The sequence below is a fragment of the Culex quinquefasciatus genome, chromosome 2 (genome assembly GCF_015732765.1).
Source record: "Culex quinquefasciatus strain JHB chromosome 2, VPISU_Cqui_1.0_pri_paternal, whole genome shotgun sequence".
NCBI classification, from domain to species: domain Eukaryota; kingdom Metazoa; phylum Arthropoda; class Insecta; order Diptera; family Culicidae; genus Culex; species Culex quinquefasciatus.
In genome coordinates, this window is record NC_051862.1 from 220,217,101 (window position 1) to 220,240,163 (window position 23,063).

At 36.4% G+C, this 23,063-nt stretch overlaps 1 protein-coding gene across 1 annotated transcript in view; it reads left to right on the forward strand.

Moving 5' to 3' along the window:
- Positions 1-23,063, forward strand: part of LOC6052980 — a 321,821-nt gene that overhangs the window by 98,255 nt on the left and 200,503 nt on the right. The window lies entirely within an intron of this gene.

Consider the following 23,063-nt stretch of genomic DNA (forward strand, 5'->3'; position numbering starts at 1 on the left):
AATATTGATGGCTTCGAAATTTTCAATCAGTTTCTTTTGTGCTTTTTTCGAGAAGATTGACGGCCTTCCTCCCTGAATGAGAAAGGGTTCGTGCGAGGGAGTGACAAGCGTAAAGTTCAATTTCTTGTCGTTCCCTCGCCGCATGACGGAAGTTTGGCCCACATATGACCCTTTACGTTTAAGATTCGGGGAAAGGGCCACATCTCGTTAGCCGGCATCACGGAGGGCTTTTCGGGCTAATCACGATCGCTAGGTGGCCATTAAAGGGCGAGATAAACCGCAAAATTTTGAAATATCGAGGGCATCACAGTTGGCCTTGGATGACAGTGGGTGCATCTGTGAAAATTAATTGAATTTTTTAACAGTGTAGTTTAAGGTACCACTTCAGTTAAAAATTGAAGATTTTGCTAAATTTTCTTGCTCCTTGAAAATTAAACTTGAAGAACAAATTATTTCTTCTAGTAGTCTGTCAATTTTCACTTAATTTAAAGGTACCACTTCAATTCACCTTAAGGTTCCACTTCAGTGAAAAATTACAATTTTGCACGTTTAACTGGCATCACTTGAAACATGATGTTAAGGTACCACATCAGTTGGAATTGTTTTACTGGCATCACTTGAAATTTTTTGTTAAGGTACCACATCAGTTGCAATTGTTTTACTGGCATCACTTGAAAATTGATTTTAAGGTTCCACTTCTAGAGAAATTATATTTTTGGATGTTTTACTGTCATAACTTGAATATTGAATACCACATCAGTTGAAATTATTTTACAGGCATCAGTTGATATTGTTTAACTGACATCACTCAAAAATCGATATTAAGGTACCATATCAGTTGAAATTATGTTAAAGGCATTACTTGTAAAGTGATGTTAAGGTACCGCATCAGTTGAAATTGTTTAACTGGCATCACTTAAAAATTGATGTTAAGGTACCACATCAGTTGAAATTATTTTACTGGCAACACATGAAAGTTGGTGTTAAGGTACCACATCAGTTGAAATTGTTTTACTGACATCACTTGAAAATTGATGTTAAGGTTCCACTTCTAGAGAAATTATATTTTTGGATGTTTTACTGTCATAACTTGAATCTTGATGTTAAGGTACCACATCAGTTGACATTATTTTACAGGCATTACTTGAAAAGTGATGTTAAGGTACCGCATCAGTTGAAATTGATTAACTGACATCACTTTAAAATTGATGTTAAGGTACCACATCAGTTGAAATTGTTTTACTGGCATCACTTGAAAATCCATATTGGCTATCTTAAGGTACCATTTCAATTCAAATGAATTATTTTTCAAAATTTTATGGCATCGCTTTGGAATTACTGTTAATTTATTTATTTATTCGTCAAACAAACGTAGACTACATTGATCATTGATAAAAGGTTAAGGTTCCATTGCATTGAAAATTTGTAGGTCTGTACACTTATTTAAATTTTTCCTTCAAAAACGTTTCAAATTCAACTAATTCTAACCCAGTGTCGATCTTCAAGGCCGCCTAGGCCCGTCACCGTCGAGGCACTCCGCTGCGATAACATCATCACCGACGCTGTCGGCTTAGAGTCGGACACGTGATATCCCACGGATCAAAGACAGAGTTGTAAAACAATTTCTCAAAAAACAAGCCGCTAAGGGGCAAATTAACTGATCTTCATATCACGATCGGACGATCGTTCCACGCGCCCGAGTCCCGTTGGATACTTTCTCCGGGAAGATTTGAACGTTTAGGTTAGGTGTGGTCCAGATGTTGTAACCGCGCCGCCTTAGAACAAATTCTATCTCCGGGCGATAATTGGCTTTTCTACGCACTGCGTGCGATCACCTGGCGATCTTCCGAAGAAGAGGGTAAATATTTTCATAACTTCTATCATTCACCGCGCGCCCGTTACAACGCGCGGTGATCATGACAAGTGACGGATCATCATCTTAGCTGGACAGCATCTAAGACCCGGGCTATTGAACCCACTAAGAAGAGATGAGATAAGAATCATGCTAAGAGGGTAAAAAATGTTAATAATTGCAACGGGATCGTATTTCAAGATGACGAGGTATCCGAGGGTGAAAGTGTTGGGTTTGATGGTTCTGTAATTAAGATCAGCCCCTCGAGGTGTAACGGATATTGGAGTGGACCCCTCCGAAGTAGACTCGATGACTGGCGGCTTGAAATTTGATCAACTTCTACAGCACTACGCCCATGTTCTTCCAACTCATTCTTCGTCCACAAAATTAGAAGGCAACCCGAAACTATCGATTTTGCGCCAAACTTGCTTTTTTTGCTTAACCCCAGAAGCCTCTCTTTCTAGAAGCGCTCGACCATTAATATCGAGGTCAACCTTCCTCTTCCAAAAGAAAAAAAATCCATTCTGCCGAAATAATAATCGCACGAAAAGTGAAACATTCATTTTGTATCGTCGGCGTCTCCGACGCCAAAAAAGGTGAACGGTCAAATTTTGAGTGGCGGCGGCAGCCTGAAAACACGCGAAAGCGCCTCAAATTTTCCGTGGCAGGTCAAAACCACGCTGCCAAAATTACTGATAGTCAAATGGTTTTGTAGCGAAGCACAAACAAAAAAAAAAAGAGACTGCAGTTCAATGAGTTTTCGTGACGGGGGTGAAGGTAGGATTGTGTGCAAGGCGAAGTTTCGGTTCGAAACGGGTGAATTGCTTGTTTAAAAATTCTGAACGGTGTTCTAATTAAAGGTAGAATTGATGATTGATGGGGTTCGTAGAATTTCCTGAATCGCAAACAAACCCCAAAAATGAAAATCTTAAATTTTGACAGTTAAGATAGTCAATAATTTTTTTGTCTAATCGCAACAATGACAGTCTTAAAATATGACAGTTAAGATTGTCAATAGATGCTCATTTGACAGATTGACAGATTCCACTTCACTTCCTACATTCACTTCAGTACACTGCACTACACTCACTTACCTTGGTATCACTTATCACTAAAAACACTTCAGCTTTGATTAGTTTCACACTTTGGCTACCTAAAATTTGACGTCCGTGATCGAAAACAAAATCTTCGCGTTTTCGGCAAATTTTGGTTTGCCTACCCTCAGGCGCATTTTTCCCAAGAACTCCCACTTTAGCAGTCATTAGCTACCTCCATGGTCTCAATTCCTTTCCATACAAACCCGAGTCAAGAAGCAACTCCACGAAGGAAGAAGAACCCAGAACCGGTTTCCCGCAAAAGGCAGTCTGCAAATTTCGACCCAAACAACGCTCACGGACGTAAAGCAGGGAGTTGAACCTAATAATATGCAAAACCACAAAATGCTAATAAGAGCACAAGTAGTGCCAAGAAGGTGGTACTTGTGGTAAATTGTGGTTGCGCACCATGTTCAGAAGCTGCTGTTTTGCCGAGATGAATGGCTGGTGAGAAAGGTCGAAGAATGTTTCATGGAAACAGATGTTTTCCTTCTGTAGAGGGGGATTTCCGAGAGGATGTAGCTAACTCTTTTTTTTTTTTCGTTGCTCCGAGATGTTTTTATTTTCTGGAAGTCACTTGAAAGTGCAATCACTTGCGCACGTGTTGCGAAGCAAAATACGAAAAATGCACCTCAAAAGTGCACGTACGATCGTGGAATCGGACGGCAATTCCGCGATTCGGTAATGACCTACGAACAACCGAAAATAACCGTAATTGAGCCCGTAATTCACGTTTTAATCTCGCTCTAATGAACATTAGTCGCAATTCGCCGAGTTGCTCCGCTTTCGATGCGAAATTAGTTTTTCCTTAATAAAAATCGAACCGATTTACGCGATCTTCGATCGCCATATTCAGCTCAAAAAATGCAAAGTGCGAAAAAAAATGCACCCCAACCACCAGCGCTAATCACCGTGGTAGATCGAAGCAGGCCTTGCCTCAAAAGAAAAAAAAAGGTGAGAGCGGCTAACCTAAATAGGGATCATCTTGGCTGCCCCCATGGGCTAGGTTAGGCCAAGGCCTTCTTGGATGGTGGATCACGTGTCATCGCGCCTGTCGGGGAAATGTGTCAACGCTCAGGCAGAAACGCAGATGGCCATGAGCAGCAGCGTTCGCTTGTCATCGCACTTGACCATCTCCGTTGAAGAAGAGTCGTTGCTTCGTTTTTTGCGATTGGAAAACCGCATTCATCATTTTCACACATTTTCGCGCGAGCAAAATGGTTTCACCTTTTTGCGCCTGCAGTTCGTGTTGCCGGCAAAAGCATGAATGAGCGAACATGATATCGATGCCGCCTGTTGTTCAGTTATGCATATCACGAATCTGAGGCGAACTTTCTATCTTAATGTGGAGGTTTTTCTTGAAATGTTTGTTATCTGACCTTACTTATCTACTTAAAACTAAAAACCAACCTCCATTTTCACATTTCCAACATTACACTTCCAACTTCTAACATCAAACTTCCAACTTCCAACATCAAACTTCCAACTTACAACCTCCATCTTCACACTTCCAACTTCCAAATTTCAACTTCCAACTTTCAACTTTCCACTTCCAACTTCCAACCTCCATCTTCACACTTTCAACTTCCAAATTCCATCGTCAAACTTCAAACTTCCAACTTCAAACTTCCAACTTCAAATATCCAACTTTCATCTTCACACTTCCAACTTCCAACTTTCAACTTCCAACTTCCAACCTCCATCTTCAAAATTCCAACCTCCATCTTCACACTTCCAACTTCCAACTTCCAGCTTCCAACTCCCAACTTTCAACTTTCAACTTTCAACATCCATCATCAAACTTCAATTTTTCAACTTCCAACATCAAACTTCCAACCTCCATCTTTCAACTTCCTACCTCCATCTTCATTCTTCCAACTTCCAACTTTCAACTTCCATTTTCTAACATTCAACTTTCAACATTCAACTTCCAACTTCCAACTTCAAACTTCCAACTTCCAACATCCAACATTCAACTTTCAACTTCCAACTTCCAATTTCCAAGTACCAACTTCAAACTTCCAACTTCCAATCTTCATATTCACACTTCCAACTTCCAATTTCCAACTTCCAATTTCCAACTTCCAACTTCAAACTTCCAAATTTCAACTTCCAACCTCAATATTCACACTTCCAATTTCCAACTACCTACTTCCAACTTCCACCTTTCAACTTTTAACTTCCAACATCATTCATTAAACTTCAAACTTCCAGCTTCCAACTTCCAACTTCAAGCATCTAACTTCCATCTTCACACATCCAACTTTCAACTTCCTACTTCCAATCTCCAGCTTCCAACTTCCAACCTCCATCTTCACTCTTCCAACCTCCATCTTCACACTTCCAACTTCCATTTTCCAACTTCTAACTTCATTCTTCACACTTCCAACTTCCAACTTTCAACTTCCAACTTTCATTTTCCAACTTCCAACTTTCAATTTTCAACACTCAACTTTCTACTTTCTACTTTCTACTTTCTACTTTCTGCTTTCTACTTTCTACTTTCTACTTTCTACTTTCTACTTTCTACTTTCTACTTACTACTTTCTACTTTCAACTTCCTACTTCCAACTCATACTTCCATTGTTCATCTTCCAACATCAAACTTAATATTTTAAAGTAAATGTACATTTTTTTTACTTTCAACTTCCAACTTCCAATTTCAAATTTCCAACATCCAACCTCCATATTCACATTTCCCAATTCACACTTCCAATTTCCAACTTCCAATTTCCAATTTCCAACTTGCAATTTCAAACTTCCAACTTTGAAATTTCAACTTCCAACCTCCATATTCACACTTCCAACTTCACACTTCCAACTTCCAACTTCCAATTTCCAACTCCCTACTTCCAACTTCCAACTTCCAACATCCAACATTAAACTTCAAACTTCCAGCTTCCATCTTCCAACTTCAAGCATCTAACTTCCATCTTCACACTTCCAACTTCCAATCTCCATCTTCCAACCTTTATCTCACACATCCAAATTCCATTTTCCCTTTTTCAACTGCTAACTTCCATCTTCACGCTTCCAACTTCCAACTTCCAACTTTCAACTTTCAACTATCAACTATATACTTTCTACTTTCAACTTTCAACTTTCTACTTTCAACTTTCTACTTTCAACTTTCTACTTTCAACTTTCTACTATGAACTTCAAACTACACACTTCCGTTTTTTTCACACTTCCATTTTTCATCTTCCAACATCAAACTTAATATTTTAAGTTATAAAAATGAACTTTTTTTTTAATTTTTAAATACATTTTTCAATATTTTTTTTGCTTTTTGAGTGTTTTTGAAACCGCCTTGAGTCAAGGTTTTAAAAACATCCAAAACGCAAAAAATCATATTTCTTTTTACTGACCCATTTAAAAAAACCCTAAACATTATAAATGTCTCTTCACTTATCGCTCCCATTCAAACATACCAACAAACCATGACTTCCTACGTTGCGCTGTCATCGCGGTTACTTCGATTGTCACTCATCGCTGCTACTTTTTGTCATTGTTCTGCTGCGTACTCATGCGTTCAACTTTCGTTCCCTCTAAGCCTACTACGCTCCAGTAATCCCACCCCGCTGCCACACGTGGCTCTTTCACTTGCGTACGCAAAACACGTGAATGTCAATGTCAAGCTGCACCTTAGTTCTGTGACGACCGACGACTGCTTTTTGTGAGCAGATTATGACGGTTTATTATGTGTGAAGGAACGCTTGTAATTGCCATTGTCATGTTTACCTTTTTGCTTATGTCGCGTTGCATGGAGGTCGACCCGGTCGGTTTCCTGTCTGTCTGTTTACGATGTTCTTACCCACTGTTTTTGTTTATGGGTTCTTCTTATTCCGTATAATGTGATTTACCGGGATCGTAACACTAAACCCAGAAAGTCACTTTCCGAAAGTGAAATGAACTTCCAGGGTTTGTTCTTATGTGGAGCAGCAACTCTTCACGTTTCCCATACACACACTCTTAAGGTATGACATCATCGAGGAAGTATTGAATTACTTTGGCCATGTTCGACACTCTGCGACGACGACGAGGTTGGGTAATAAGATATAGTTCATTACCGAGCTGCTGCTACTGCTGTTTAAGCGGGAGACCCCGGGAAATGTCGATTTTCGATTTTGAGCGGAACTTGTTGAGTTAAGTGGTTGCACTGTGGAAAAAAACTTGATTGTTTTTTTTTACAAGTTGTTTCGCCAAAAAATCACAACATTTTTTTACTGTTTTCGACTAACCTTTATCGAAGGAATCACTAGGAAGACGGTCAAAAGCACATTTTAAAGCTCTTTTCTTTCCGCAGTTTTAGTTTTTCGGGTAATTTTATTATACTAATGAGTGTTTTGTTGTGTTTCTTTCTTCTTTTGCAGGTGAGTTTGTGCTGGCGATGATGGATATATGATAGCTAGGTATGCTTTTCGAACGGCGGCGGCGGGAAACTGTTGTCGCATCTTCGCACCGCGTTGGGAGGTCGCGCGGGTCGATTGGTTGGTTAAGTACTACTTTATTTTGAAAAACTATTTAAGCGGTGGACCTACCGCAAACGGGGTTGTAGAGGTTGCGTGGATGGTGTTTTCGGGGGGGGGGAATGGAAAGTTTGAATTAGTGGTTGCCAAATTTCTGTTTCTTCTGAAGATGTTGTTGAGGGGATGTTGTTGATGACATTTGGTTAAATACAGTTGATGATAACGGTAAAACAATATTGTGTAACCCTTGAGCAATGATCAACGAAATTGGGCGATTTCAAGACAATTTAATTTTTTTTATTTGACCAAGGATTTAACTAAAAATTTTCAGAAGGCTTCCTTAGGACAAATGAAGCCGTTTCACATCAGTGGTTTGCCCATACAAGGCTCCATATAATTTTGACAGCTGAGCAATTCTCTGAGATTCTAGACCATCCGGTTTGTTTTGCTTTTTTATCTGACTTAAAAATATTGGGTGCCAAGTTTGCCTTCCGTATGCCCAAAGAAGTCATTTTGCATCATCATTTTATCCTTACACTTTCCATTTTAATTTGGCAGTTTTCCAAATTGGTATGTCAAAATTAAAAAACTGAATATATTGAAGGATTTTGTTTGATGTCTTTGGCAAAGTAGTAGATTTGTATAAGAACTACACAAAAAAAAAAGATTCAAGGAAAAAGGGGGATTGTAAAATCACTTTTTGTCGTGCAAAATTGATTTAAAATAATTTACCCAACATTTGAAAATGTAAAAAAAAAATAATATTCTTGATCATAAAATTTCGAATTTTTTGAAAAGGGCAGAAAATTTCACAAATTTTTATTTTTTAACATTCACAAATCGAACCAAAACATCGTTGATCAAAACACAAGGGTAACACTGACAAAAACTATTTTTTCCTATTCTCTTTTATCCTTTCGTGTTCTTTTTTTATCTATCTTAGCAACAAAAGGCTGCATCAACAAAGCTAAAAAATAATAAAGGACAAACATGAGTATTTAAAAAACAAAATTGAAAAATGAGACTTTTCCAAAAAGTTTGTTTATAATGGCTTTAACTTATAATCGATACACTATAAAAAAAATCATAGCTTGGTCAAAAATTTTTTGCCTACTCTGGAATTTTTCTGAAAAAAAAAATACATTTATGTCCCCTAAAACATACTAAAAAAATAAAATAAAAAATATTTTTTAAATAAAATATTGTGTCTTGGAAATCAATTTTTCATGACAAAAAGTTATTTTAAAAATCAGCAATTTTTTTCCTCGTATACATACCTACAAATCGATCAAAAATTTCTTCAAAAGATACTGGTTTTAGAATTTTCACATACCATTTTTATATGAACAGCTGCCGAATTTGTACGGACAAACTGGTGATACAAAATTACTTTTTTGGGAAGGCACTCAAAAAGCGGTTTGTAAATATTTGAACATCTGTATCTTAGGGGAATTGTCTGATCGATTTGGTGCTTTCGGCAAAGTCGTAGGTATTGTTTAGGACTATTTAAAAAATAGTTAAACTCTAAAAAATACTCACTTTTCAAAATAAAAAGATGAATTCTCAAAATTTGCATTTTTAGATTTTAGAAAAAGATATAAATGTTTTGGGAAACCAATAAAAAACATTTAGGGGTAAGAGGGGCAAGTGTAACAAACTAAGTAAATGCTAGTTATAACCCATTAAAAACGTTAAAAAAATCTAAGAATGTATTTAAAACGTTTCTTTAATTTTTAGATAAAAATAATATTTTACTGAAAATTTGATCGTTTTTACGAAAAAAGTTATTGCTTAGGTGATAAATAGTAAATTTTCATAAAAAAAATCAAACCATCCACATTAACGACCCCCGGGCCTTTTGTGGTCTCTATTGCAAGTTTCTGCTCGAACCAAGGAGTCCGAATTCTTGAATGGGGAGAGCACCCACACCTCTTTATACTCCAAGGAACCTTCCACCCCAGTGTTTGAACTGACGACCTTTGGATTGCGAGTCCAACCGCCGCCAGCGATTCCACCGGAGTAGGCTTGGTTTGGTGTGTTGTTTGTACTTATAGCATGGAGACAACTCCTACACCTGGAATGACTTAACGGCCTAACAAAAACCAAGGCCGGGAACTTCCTCATCCGATAGAAGGTTGGAGCAGATGGGAATCGAACCCAGAATCATCCGCTTACAGAGCGGACAGCGTAACCTCGGCTAAGCCTGCTGCCAAGGTTTTGACAAAATTTTCAGTAAATTTTCATGATATCACTATAATTTGTATGGACATTTTTTTCAATTGTTTATCAGTTTTAAGTACTTTTATGTATTTATTTCACAGTAAAATATGTTGTTGCAGGAATTCGTAATACACTTGCCCCACCTGAACATGATTTTTTTTTAAGCTTTTAACAAAAATAACCAAAAGTTAACTCATACTTTATAATTGGTGCAAGTCATTAGCAGAGACACTACTGATATAGGAAAAAAAGCATTTCGATAAAATGAGCCTTAAAACGAACCCTAAGCCTTATTTTGTACTTTCCAAAAATTACATGAAAACTAAGGTTTTGACAAAAATTTCATTCAATCTTATGCCCAGTGGCGTTTACGTCGTTTGGCGGTTATTTGGTTGTAGAATAAGCTAATTGCATAGCTAGCAACAATTCCTCATACTGGGAATAATCAAAATAGTAAAAATTACAGCCGTACGAGCGATTGTTCCTCTTGCCCCACCTTCCCCTAAGTCATGGTAAACTATTTCAATGGGTTGAACATTCATTATTACGATTTCTCAATATAAGTCTGCTTACAAATTTGAGAGCTGGCCATTTAGAAGTTATATGAAATTTCACCAACATCAGTATCTCTAGTAGAGTTTTTTTCTAATCGATTCAGATACTTTTGTAAAGTTGGATTATAAAAACAAGACAAAATTCTTAAAAATAGTAAGTCTTAAAAAAAATTACCTCATAAATAATTATAAAGCATCGATAACACAGATCAGAAATTTGTACTTATTGGAAACAATTATATTCTGCAAAGTATCAACAATTAAATAACCCTGGGCTTTGTCATAATGAGTGTCACAGGTTTGATGCTTGTTTGGCAAAGAGTATGATTTGATTCGATGTGGAATTAAAATCGTAGTGTTCAGTATATTGCTGAAGCTTCCATTTTTACACATGGACACCACTTCATGCTGCGAGAACCCACTTTGGCGTAGTCTCGGGGCTTAATCGATGGCCGGTAAGCTGTCATCGAGACAAGGAGGTTCTCTGATAGTGGAAATATCACATTTGTACAATGAACCGCTACATATGTGAGTTTTCCCTATCTTAATGTGGGTGTCAGGTTAGGATGCGGGTTTAAAAAAATAGTGTTTGTAGAATTTAGGATTTTAACTATAAATATCAACTTTTTATAATTTGCCTTTAGTTATTTAGGGACAAAATTAGTAACAGTGAATTTAGTAATTCTATCAGAATCGGTGATTTTCATTCAAGTAGCATAAAAACCATTCTGATTTGTCAAAATTTCCATAGAGTCTCGATCAATCAATAGTGAAATGATATCGGACTAAATTCGTTGATCTGTTGAACTAACGGTTGTCGGATTATGATTGTATCGACCATTGTTGCGAATCGAGGATCTACTGGAATTCTGACGAACAAATGGTCGTCTCTTTTTCAATTCACGACTTGTAAAATATCAACTGTTATTTTTTTTTGTTTTTTTTTTAAAGCCAGACAGATTTTAAAAGAAACGTTTTTTTTTTGTTAATAATTAAAATGTCGGGGATTTGAGATAAGAGTAGCTTTCGGATAGGTTGCTTTAAATCTTGTATTCAATTCAAGGTAGGTAGTTATCCGCAAATGAATATTTGGACTTATATGAATAATTGAACATTTTGGACTTATGAATAACACCCAACTGTGCATTTATTCTAGAGTCAGATCCATACAGCGTCAGTGTTTATTTGGTCGAAGTGTACTAATTCATTGGCAGATCTGGTTCTAGTTGTAATGTACGACAAGACTACTGACGGACGTGACAGGACGAGGGCCCAGTTTAGAGGTTTCGACATCAACGATGTGCGGCTGGATCACCCTACCAAAAAAAAAAAAAAAAAAGTATCAACAATTAAATAAGTTTTATTTTTGTTTCCTAAAATTTGTTAATGTTTGAAAAGATTAAAAAACAATATTCGTCTAGTTGAAATAAAAAAAAGGTATTTTTTTTTAATTTGCTTTGAAGAAATCTATCGAGTACCCTTAAAAATATGTTTTTAATTCTCCTTTCTTCAAAAATCTGTTTTCAACAAAAGATATACAGTATTTTCAATGATTTATCATTTCTAAACCAGTAGCAAAGAAAATGTTATTCATGTTGTTTTTTGAAACAATGATATTGAATATCTGCGTAGATTTTTTTTTCATAGGACTTAGTCAAAGACATCTTCACGAAGCTCCAAATAAATTGAAAAGGATCATTATTATTATGCTTCGCTCTTTAATTAAAATTTTTCAAGTGTAATAATTTTGATTGAATAGAATTTTGTGAACAAATAATATTTACAATTATATCTAGTGTTAGGCTTCCAACGAAGTTGACTTTATAGCTGTCGGCCACCATTGCTAGTACCAACCACTAGTGTCTTCCTTTTATCTACAAGGACTTCGCCGCCCTGGGCTCCTAAGTGTATGAAAGTGTGGCACGGAGCGACGGCGCCGAATACCCATATTTACACAAAGAATTTTAGAGCGCCCGCCGCGGGATTCGAACCGGCGACCTCTGGATTGTGAGTCCAGTGCGCGGTCCGATTGATCCACACGGGCGGGACGACGGATTCGTTGAAATGTGCAGTTCTGTATATTATTCTTTTAATTTAAGACAGTGATGACAGATCGTTTATATTTTACATAAATTTGTCCACAAAGGCAACGTTCAACGCTTCTATTTATATCATTCACCGACTTTCTACCCACAACTCCTCGTCAAAACGGAAGCAATCAACTAATTTGTCCTTCAAATGGCTTCGCGAGACGGTTATCTATTAATCCATTAGCGAAACCGGCACAATACAACTTCGCGTACGTCGTCCGTCGCCGTACGTGCACAGTCAATAACCTACACAATACACGCGTGACTGTTAAAATTACGATAAGATCCAGCCACTTCCAATTAACTAATTAAAATCTTAGAGTCTCTCGCCAAATGTGGGCCCTTTTGCGCTAACGATCCAAGTTGGCGCGTCTCATTCTATTCTTACGTCAACAGAGACGATATTGTCGCTTTCGTCGAAAAACTCGAAATCATCCCAGAAGGGCTTGCTACGATCATTCAACACCGCCGCCCGCAACTTGACACTAATGGAACGAATCCAGCGTGGAATAACAATCGAAAATGGCAAAGCACGAGCGTGACTGCAATGCGCGAGTTCGACGGCCACAGGGCGTCGCGACGCTCACGCGGCGCTCACGAGTGCCCGAACGCGAACGCTTTTCGTCGACATTCATGCTTTCGTCGATTCGCGAAGCCGAACCATGTTGCGCGAGCTTTTTCCCTTCTCTTTTGTTGGTTTGTTATGAGGGGAAGCTTTTTTTCCCGAAGTTGCTGTCGCGGGAACCCACCCGAAGTCGACCGACGGCGTATGTCGACCGGCGCGCGGCGTCGCTCGCGTCAGTCTCACTCTGGACGTCGTACGCAGAGGACGCGTGCTCCGGTGCTCACCACGTGGCGTGTGACGATTTTCGGGTTGTTTTATTTGTTTTTTTTTTGGTTGTCGTTTTTTGGTGCTTATTTTTAAGCGTGTTCGTCGTGCGTTAGTGTTCGTGCGTGTGTGTGTGTGTACAGAGAGAAGTAGGCGGCGACGACGACGACGCGCGAGTTCGCGAAAAGTTCTTCTTCTTGACGACGCGACGCAGCGCATACTTGGATTCTTTTGGGTGCGCGGTTAGCCTAGTTCTAAATTAGTCTGCACCTTTCCCTTGTACAGTGTATAGTGTACAGCAAAAATAGCTTAATTTGTTATTTTATTTTAAACGCTCTGTACAAAAAAAGCAGCAAAAAAAAAAGAGTTCTTCTCACTCGTGTCGACGCGGGATTTCTTCTGCGACAGTTGAGTTTCGAGGAGTCGTTCCAAAAGTTGTGTGCACTTAGCCGCCATCGGCTCAGCTGTGAAGTCATTCTCAAGTGTGATAGTTAAGTGCCTTTCTTGATCGCGAAGATCACGCGCGAGCGTGTTGTATGTTTTGGTTGGAGGTGACACACACCGAAAAAAATAAAGGCTATAAGTACAAAAATAAAACCGTTCTGACAAGAAACGAAGTTATAAATACACACAACATACTTACACACACAGTCGCGCGCAAGTCGCGAGTGTGCTCACGTGCAACAAGCCAAGTGAAGAGAAGGAGAAGATAAAAGTCAAGAAATATTCTGCAGTATCACGAATGTTTTTAAATAAGAAGAAGCGAAGAAGTTAAAACAAGGAAAGCAAAACTACCGAAAGGAAGCAACAACAGCAACAACAACAACAAAAAGGAGTTTAGCGGGTCGATCCAAGTTGGCCTTTGCGAGAATTCGTCCGGTTCATAAGTGTGTTTGTGCGCTGAAAAAGGAGATCAAAGCAGGCAGAGTGAACGTGTGTGGATGTTTTAAGAGCCAGGTTTTTAGCAGTTCTTGGTCTTGTTCTTGGTGGTGCCGGTGTTCTTGCTGTTAAAGTGGTTCGAACAAGTCATTAAAGGAGAGAGAGAGTAAGAAAGAGTTGAACGAGTTGTTGAGTTGCGCTGCCGGTTGTTCCAGAGTTTTGCAAAGAGCCATTGATCAGCAGACGAACGGGGAAGATACTTGCTTCACGCATTTTGGATTAAAAAGTGAGTTCTTTTTTCTTTTGAAAGCAAGTGCGCGAGAGGGATTCGGTTTGTTTGTTTTTTTTTTCTCAACATTCCTTTTTTATGTGGTATTTTATGTTTGTGTCTTAATGCTGGAGGAAAGCAGGTGAAGATGAGTTTCATTTGATATGCAGGGCAGATGATAATTTGTACTTTACACGTTTGCTTTCATGGGCTCAGAACCTAACTGCGTTGATGTTTTGATCTTGTTTTTGTTTCGGTTGGTGTGATTTGTTTTATGAGATGTGGCTGTTGTGATGTCTTTACATGACAGAATTTCGTGTACTTTTTGATGTATTTTTTTTTTAATTTATTTTTGGTTGGAATATAAAATGACTTCAAAACTGTTAGGATTTCGAGTCGTGATGAAAATTGCTTTCTTGTTAATTTATCTATTCGAAACATCTAAGGATATTTTATTCATTATTCGAAGCAATTATATTTGATGACTTCTCGCTTACCTTTTTAAAAGGAACCTAATGGCGCATTGGTTGTTAAGACAAATTATTCTAAATTTCATCTATTTGAAGTTTGAAATGAAATTTCTATATCTTTTCAAGTAATTGACAGAACATAATGTTACTACAAAAGCGATTTCCTAAAAAAAAACAATTTGTTAAAATTCCTTAAGTTTCTATTGATTTTTTTGTGAAATTTTTTCATGCAATAGAAAATTTATTTTATTTTTGACACTTTTTATTTAAAAATAATATGATCATCATAAATGCTCGTTTATAAATGTGATTGTTTCCAAATTGTAATTAAATATTGTTTTGTTTCCAGATATCTGCTTTTTGATTGAAGCCCTTAGAAAATTTCTTCCTTTTTTTGGTATTTATTTATCTTTCTAGAAGTATTCAAAAGAACCTCTAATAAATTTAAATCCGTCGATTATGTATTCAAAAAATACTTTCAAAATTTTATTTAACAGTATTGTGTCATAATGTTATACGTTTCTTCTTTCCGATTTTTGTCTGAAATTAAAAAAAAAAGTTCATTATATAAAAAAATTAAATGTATTGTTGCAATTCCGTTTAGAAAATTCTTGCCATTTTAAAGAAATTGCCTACTTATCATCACTTAGAATAATAATTCTTTAATTATAGCACACTTTGAGAGCTGATTTTTTTTAAATCTTTTTAGCACTTGTATCGAAAACGAATACTTTTTGAGTATGTTTTGGTTTTTTGAACTTACGTAACTCATGGACGCCAAACTTAAGCAGGGAAACCAGCGTTTCAAATTCAAAATTTGTAAAAAAATAAAATTCCTTCCCAAAACTCAAAAATCGAAAAACTGCCTGGAAAGATACAGAAAAGGTGATTGGAACGAATACTAAACAGGGTAAATGTATTTATAATATTATAATGAATGAAGAAAAACATATAGCAAAGGAAGTAGATATTTCGTAAAACATACAAAGAATTTTTTTTTTTTGAAAAAATGTTGATGTTTTAATTTTTTTACTTTCTAGTTCTTTTTTATTTCTGTTTTTCAATATTCATGTGCAAATTAATAAAAAGTTTTTCATATAATTTTTTCAGTTTTTAGTTTGGCTTGTACAGTCTGAAATTCAAATTTTTTGCAGACATTCAAATTTTTTTTAAATTTATGATTGAAAATAGAGTCAATTGTTTAGATGTGTCAATTGTTTAGTTACATTTCTCTTCGATTTATATGGACTTTTTCCAGTAATTAAAAGAATTGCTTAACTTTTTTTTGCAATTCCGTCGTGAAACTACTTACTTTTCCTTTCATTCTTGAACGACAAAATAGCCTACTTTTCTATACCAAAAATAACAGAACCGAATAGCAACACTTTTCAAAATAAATGCTGAAAAGTTCTACTTTTCAGCACTCAAATGGGTGCTGAAAAGTTGAACTTTTCAGCACTTGTTTCGAATAGTAACACTTTTCAACATTTTTTTGATTTAAACGATTTATTGACAAAATACATGAAAATTTGACTTAAAATTTCACTCAGTGTGTGTTTTTTGGAATTGCAAAAAATGTTGTATGGAACTCGTTGCAAAACATGATTTTTTCTACACTCTTCGTTTTTATCCAACTCGGTGAACCTCGTTGGATAAATGTACGACTCATGCTGAAAAAATCCTCTTTTTGCAACTTGTTGCATAAACTACCATTTTATTATTTAGCATAATTTTAAATTGTTTTGGCAGATTTTGTGATCTTTTTTTGCTAATTTAACATGATATAATTTCAATTTGAAAAATTGGTTTATGATAAACTCAAATATTCCTCAACTATTTGAGCTAAAGACCATTTTGACCACAAATTCAAGAAGCCATGAATCAAAAAAGCTTAAAGCTAATTTGCCAAATTCTTCATGCTTATTCTTTTTTTTCGCAAAAAAAATCAAGCGACAAAAAAAAAGTTCTGAAACAAGAATTTAAATTAAAAAAATCAAACCTTTTGTTTAAGTATTTGAAATTCATATTGCTGTATTTTTTTAATTTTATTGCTGAGCATTTTATAAAATTGACTATAGCAAACAGACATTAAACCGTATTAAAAATCTTTTTTCAAGAATGCGTATATTTTTAAATTGAAAACATTGTCTGAGTTAATGATTAAACTTTTTCTTAGTAAATTTCCATGCTTGTTTTTGATTATTTACAAAACTCACTCCTAAAATTTAATTAAAGATTTAGGAGAAACAGGTTGTAAAGTTTGGGTATTGTTTTCAGGTTTTGCAAAACCAAAAATGTCTGAAATTTCTTTAAAAATTGAAATATTTGATTTGTGTTTAGATATTTATTGATTTAATTTTATAGTTTTGAAATGATTTTTGAAATTTATAAAGGGATTTTATGAAAGGTATTTATTTTTCCGAATTTATAAGAATTGAATTGCATTTTTTGAATTGTAATCAAAGTCTAAGCCTTTTGAACTGTTGTAAACTTTACAACTTATGCTGGATTTAACTTAATATTGATAAACCGACTTCTTCAAGCTTTTGTTAGATTGTAAGTTTTGATTTTCAGTTGCATTTGTTTTGTTTTAATAAGATTATTAAATTTTGTTTATTTTGATAAGGAAACACGTGCAACCATCACATAATTCAGGAAATATTTATCCAAAAACATGTCAACATGTGACAAGTCTCCCACTTGAAAACTAAAAAAACTGAATTATTCATCACCTTTATTACAATTCAAACCGCCTAATTGAAAGTGATGTGTGATAAATTTTCCCTTCAAATGGTTTTATTTCTGTCCCCCCTCTCTAACCAACTCACTCCCATCGAATGCAAATTTATTAATGAACTTCCTGTTGCACAACTCAGCTCAGAACATGTTGCCCACAAAACAAAACATCCGTCAACAGGTCCCTCTCCGGGGGCTTGATACACAAAAGCTTTGCACCCGGTGCATACCAATTAGTTGAAGAAAAACGCCATATTTTACGCTTCAACTACACACGATTTGCTTGCTTGATTTTTTTTTCGGTTAGTTTTTGTTAGTTGGTGATGAAGTCAAGAGAATTGCGTCACGCATAATTTATGCTCGTTTGTTCACTTCCGAATGATGTCGCCACTACTTCTTAATGAATTGAGAACCCCTATTTTTGAATACAATTGCTGCGCGGTTTGTCGAAAACTACCTCTTTCACCTTGAAGTCCGAACCCCTGACTAAAATTCAGGTGTGCGATGGGCACACTTGAGGCTCGAAGCACAAAAAGAAGAAGTGGAAGGTTACTTCTAGATAAATCTAGCATGCCTTGATGCTGAGTCAAAAAATGCGGTAGAAATCTTCAAAATTGTTCCCAGGAATCAAATAAGACAGATCTAACCCTTTTCGCTGGAATTTTCCGCGTTGAAAAAAGGTAGAAATGTGATGGGAAACGAGATAATGCTAATAAGTTTTTGGTTATTTTCGCTATTCCAAGGTCTTTCGCGGGTTCGATCATTGATTTACGAGTTATTTGCCGAAACTTGATCGAAATGAAGATATATGTGCTCGCAAAGCTAAAATTAGCTCGAAAAAAAAAACATGACGGTCACAGTGTGGCCTCGAACTCAGGATGCCATGATGACAGGCGGTCATCTTTGCTGCAAGCTGCAGTGTCTTCAAATTTGCCATTGCATCTATTTCTGTAAAAAAGGAGAGGAAGTTTGATTCAGCTAAGCTAAACTAACTTTTTTTTTGTCATTTATTTTAGTTTGTGAAATTCCAGCCCGAAACATATGTTTCAAGCAGATTGGCAGATGTAGTTGTGTATACAAGAGGAAGGCTCATCCATAAAACATTGCATTGCTCGAATGAAGAAACGCAGGAAAAACGCAGAAATAAGTCGCGGGTTGCGTTGCGTTTTTCGCTTTCGGTTTAGTTAGCCTTTTTCACGTTTATTTATAAGCCACTGAGGCGATTTGCGATTGGTAGGCTGGTTCAGAAATTGAAAAAATCATGATTTTTAAAATTAATATTAATGTTTCAAAAAGATGTACTTTTTTCAAAATCAAATATCTGAAAATATTCACACAAAATAGAATTTGTTGTAATTTTGGACCAACCTAATTCTCATATGGCATTTAGCTCCACCATTACCAAAGTGACTCTTGTTTGTCTTCAATTAAAAGTGGAGTTTCCAGCAGCAGCAGCAGTTCGTCTGCCGTGTCCTTCGTGCGTTTTGTACTCGACGACTCTTTATATATATTTAGACGACGCTCGTGAACGCAGCTCGATTTCGCCTCCGTAATGGCTGGGGGTAACGGATGTCATTCGTTTTCCGCAAGATTGTCTGACAATCAACTTTAATTTCATGGTTATGTCCGACGGCGAATGATGAGGTGGGATTCGTGATTGATTTGGGAAAGGATTTTTTAGCAGTTATTTTAGTTATAAAACGTCAAAATAAAAAAAAAGTCTGTAACATAAAAACCACAAAATTCACGTTTTAAACATGTGAACCTGTTCAACATGTTTTATATGTTCAACATTTTTCACATGTTCAACACGTTCAACATGTTTAACATGTTCAACATGTTCAACGTGTTCAACATGTTCAACATGTTCAACATTTCAACATGTTCTACATGTTCTACATGTTCAACATGCCAATATGTTCAACATTTCAACATGTTAAACATGTCGACATGTTTAAAATGTTCAACGTGTTCTTCATGTTAACACATGCGAACACGTTAAACGATTTGACATGCTTATCATGTTAACATGTTCAACAAGGCAACATGTCAACATGTTGAATGTGTCAACATGTTCGATATTTTGAAATGTTTAACATGATCAACATGTCAAAATGTTGAACATGTTGGGAATATTTTAAATTTTTGATCATTTTTCCCAGTTAAGAATGTTCAACATGTTCAACAAGTTCTGTTTTTATGAAAAGGTTCAACGTGATGAATTTGATCAGGATATCAAATTAAGATTGTTATTCATCTTTGATTACTTTTGATTATTTTCAATGTTTTTGTTTAGTTTTTTGGCTCCAACAATTTTAATTTATTTTTTATTTTTTATTTTTTTGTTTATAATTACTTTGTTGTTCTTTGTTGAACCTTGTGATTCCTTATTTGCAAAGCAATTCAAAACTAAATTTATCACAGTCAACAATTTACAACAAAATTCAACCCACTCCGTTATCAAGTTCTTCATAACGGCTTGATTACTCATTCCGACCGTCATCCTCGTCGCCATTTAACACAGCTTAGTTAAAGTCAGCTCGAACGTGAAATCCATTATGAATTGGTTCAATTTTCTTTCATATATATTTACTCTTTTGCCGATCCTCACCGTTGCACTTCTTTATGTAACGATGATGCAGTCAAAGGCGTCGTCATCGTCTTTGCTTTTTTCGATAAAGCCAACTGACTTTGTTGCAATCTTTCGCCTTTCACGCCCTGAACTGAGTTGAACATATAACAGTTTGCAAACACATGGAGTAAAATGATTTATTTCGCTGTGCCATCACACGTTGTGTTGTTTGTCTTTGGTAAATACAGCGGATATGTTGAAGGGTTTGGAGCTGACAAAGACCGGAAAAGTCATATCTTTAAAATTCAAGAAAAAAAAACTTCAGATGGTGAGATTTGAACCCAGACCCTCTGATTGACAATCTGACTCTCTACCGCAATGCTCCAGAATAAGCAAAATTTCCAAGAAATTTTCTAACCTTCAAGGCTAGAAAATCGAACCCGTTCGACAACCTTCAAATGCCAACGGAAAGTGGCCAATAGGTGTGAGAAAACCCGTGTCGTTTGATTTACGAGCCCTAATGAAGACGGACGGGCGGCTTGGTTTTTTTTCGCTTTATTTTCTTCATTGCAGCACACACCTTCGGGGCATTATTGATGTGTTTTCATTGGAAAAAGGAAAAGTTTCGCTTGTTGACCGCTGAGTAATCGGATTGGTTTTCCCTTTCTCAGCTTGTTTTTTTTCTGCCCGGAGTCTTTTCAAACTTGCTAAAACATTTGAAGTTTGTTGAAAATTTTCATTTTTCTAAAATTTTACGATAACAAAAATTCCTATTCAAAAAACAAATTATCCAAAAAATAACTATTTTTCGCTATTTTTTTAACGAACGCTCCAAGCCTCCTTCGATCCCTTCCCACACGAGTCTTCCCCTCACAAAAAAACATCCCAAGAATCGCCTCTCGCAAGAAAGTGAAAATTGGCATGGCCAACTCGCGCGATGCCTTCTCGATCGCGCCGTCCAAATTGCAGGCTAATTTGCAGGTCCAGAAACGTGTATTAAACCTCGTCGGCAAAGGTCTTTTTCCCAGGCCTGCTCCCCCTGATATGATGATGATGATGATGAAGTTTCCCCTCGGAATCTCTCTCCGCGCGAGTTTCTGCACAATCTGTCTCAATTTGCATCTCACACGATCTCGTGACCCTTCCGGGAGGATCGAAACGAATCGAAGATCATGGCAGCAAGATTTTTTTTTTGGGGAAATCTTCGGAGGTCCTAACCGATTATTTGGTGGCACGATCTGACAGCTGTTTTGCAAACTGAAAAGCTTCCCGATTCGCTCAACCACTCCAACTTGAAATGCAACTTCTTTCGATCGCGTTCACCCTGAAGGGGGAAGAGTTGCGGAGTTTTTTCGGGTTTGCGAAAAAAAGATCGCGCGAGTCTGCTTCCCCCTAAATTATCGTAACGGTACCAAGTACGCGCGCGTACATTCTTTTCATCGCGAGTTCCATATCTGCTGACTCTCTCTTTTTGTGATTCTTTCGTTTCGACGAGCTTTTTGAGTTACGAGATCGAGCTACTGGCTTTGGCTGGAATGCTGAAGAAATTAAGAATCAACCGTAAAACGGCAGGGTAAATTTCGACCGTAACGAATGAAATTATACCCAATTTGAAATTGGATAGCCTTTGTGAAAAAAAAATCGACTGATTGATAAGAATCATTTGAGCATTTCTTTCGATTTCAAAATTTTAAGTCTGGTTAGCTTTCAAACGTTGCTGAGTTTTAAATTACTCAACTTTTTATCTGATCAATATAATTTCTTGTTTATAACTTACAACCATAAACGGTCATCCACTTCATTATCAATTCAAACGATCAACTACCATCCATTAGCCATTTACTTACTGATTATCTATAAAGTTTTTGTTGCATTCATATTGAATGGATATTGATTTAGAGCTGTAAATATTTGTAATTGCCCTTCGAATTTGATGGTTCTTTGCAAAAAAGTTGTAAGTTTAAATTGTTGAATTATCGAAAAAACGAAACTATTGGCACTACGCCCCCCGGGGCATGGCCTTCCTCTAACGTGGGATTTCTGCTCCAGCGCCTCTGACGAGACAGGAGAAACCGGGACCGACGTTTTACTTCACCATCCGATAGAAGCTCAGTGGATAAGGCGGGAATCGAACCCGCGTCTCATAGCATCATCGGGATCGGCAGCCGAAGCCGCTACCCCTGCGCCACGAGACCCATCTGTTGAATTATCGATTTACCACAAATAAACGACTTCATCGGGGTACTTTTTTAGGGGTAAGTCATGTAGTGCCATGTCATTTTAACAATTTCATGAATGCTAGTTCTGTTTTCCGTGTTGGAACTAAATTTGAACTACTACATCTAAAATTTTAATTATTACTGATATTAAGAAAAACTACATGCCTTACCCCCTCGAAAAAAAAAAATCCCTGCATTCGTTTCTTGGTAAATCAATGCATTTAATTTTTAAATTGAATTTAAGATCCATTCCATAAAATCGTTAAATGAAATTCTAAATCTTTCACCAAATTAAATATCGCAAATTTTAATTGAAAAAAAAAGTTTTTTTTTCTATTTATAACGATTGAAGCATGCACTATCTCAATAAAAATTGAGAATTTCGAACAGGATCTTCAAGCATTTGCTTGAGGCAAGCAATAGTTTGTTGTGAATTATTTTTTTGTAAAATTTACCATTTACAATTATTGATTTGCCATTACATTGTTCAAATCTTATTTCCTGTGATTGCAAAATTCGCTGCTGTTATTTTTTTTAAATTTATAATCCTATTTCAATTGATGATTCGTACCGAATCTGATACATAAATATAGAATTTCTAATTTGAAGTATAATTTAACGTGCAATTTCAAGCCGTTTTCTGAAAGTAATTTGTTATTGATATAATCATTTAGCAACGAAATTAACTCATGATTGCTAATCGTCAACACTTAGAATATATATACGAAAGTGCAACCAGGTTCACTCCCAGTTACAATATTGTTACCCTAAAGGACAACCATCAATAACTCCCCCTTGTAGAACGGGCGCC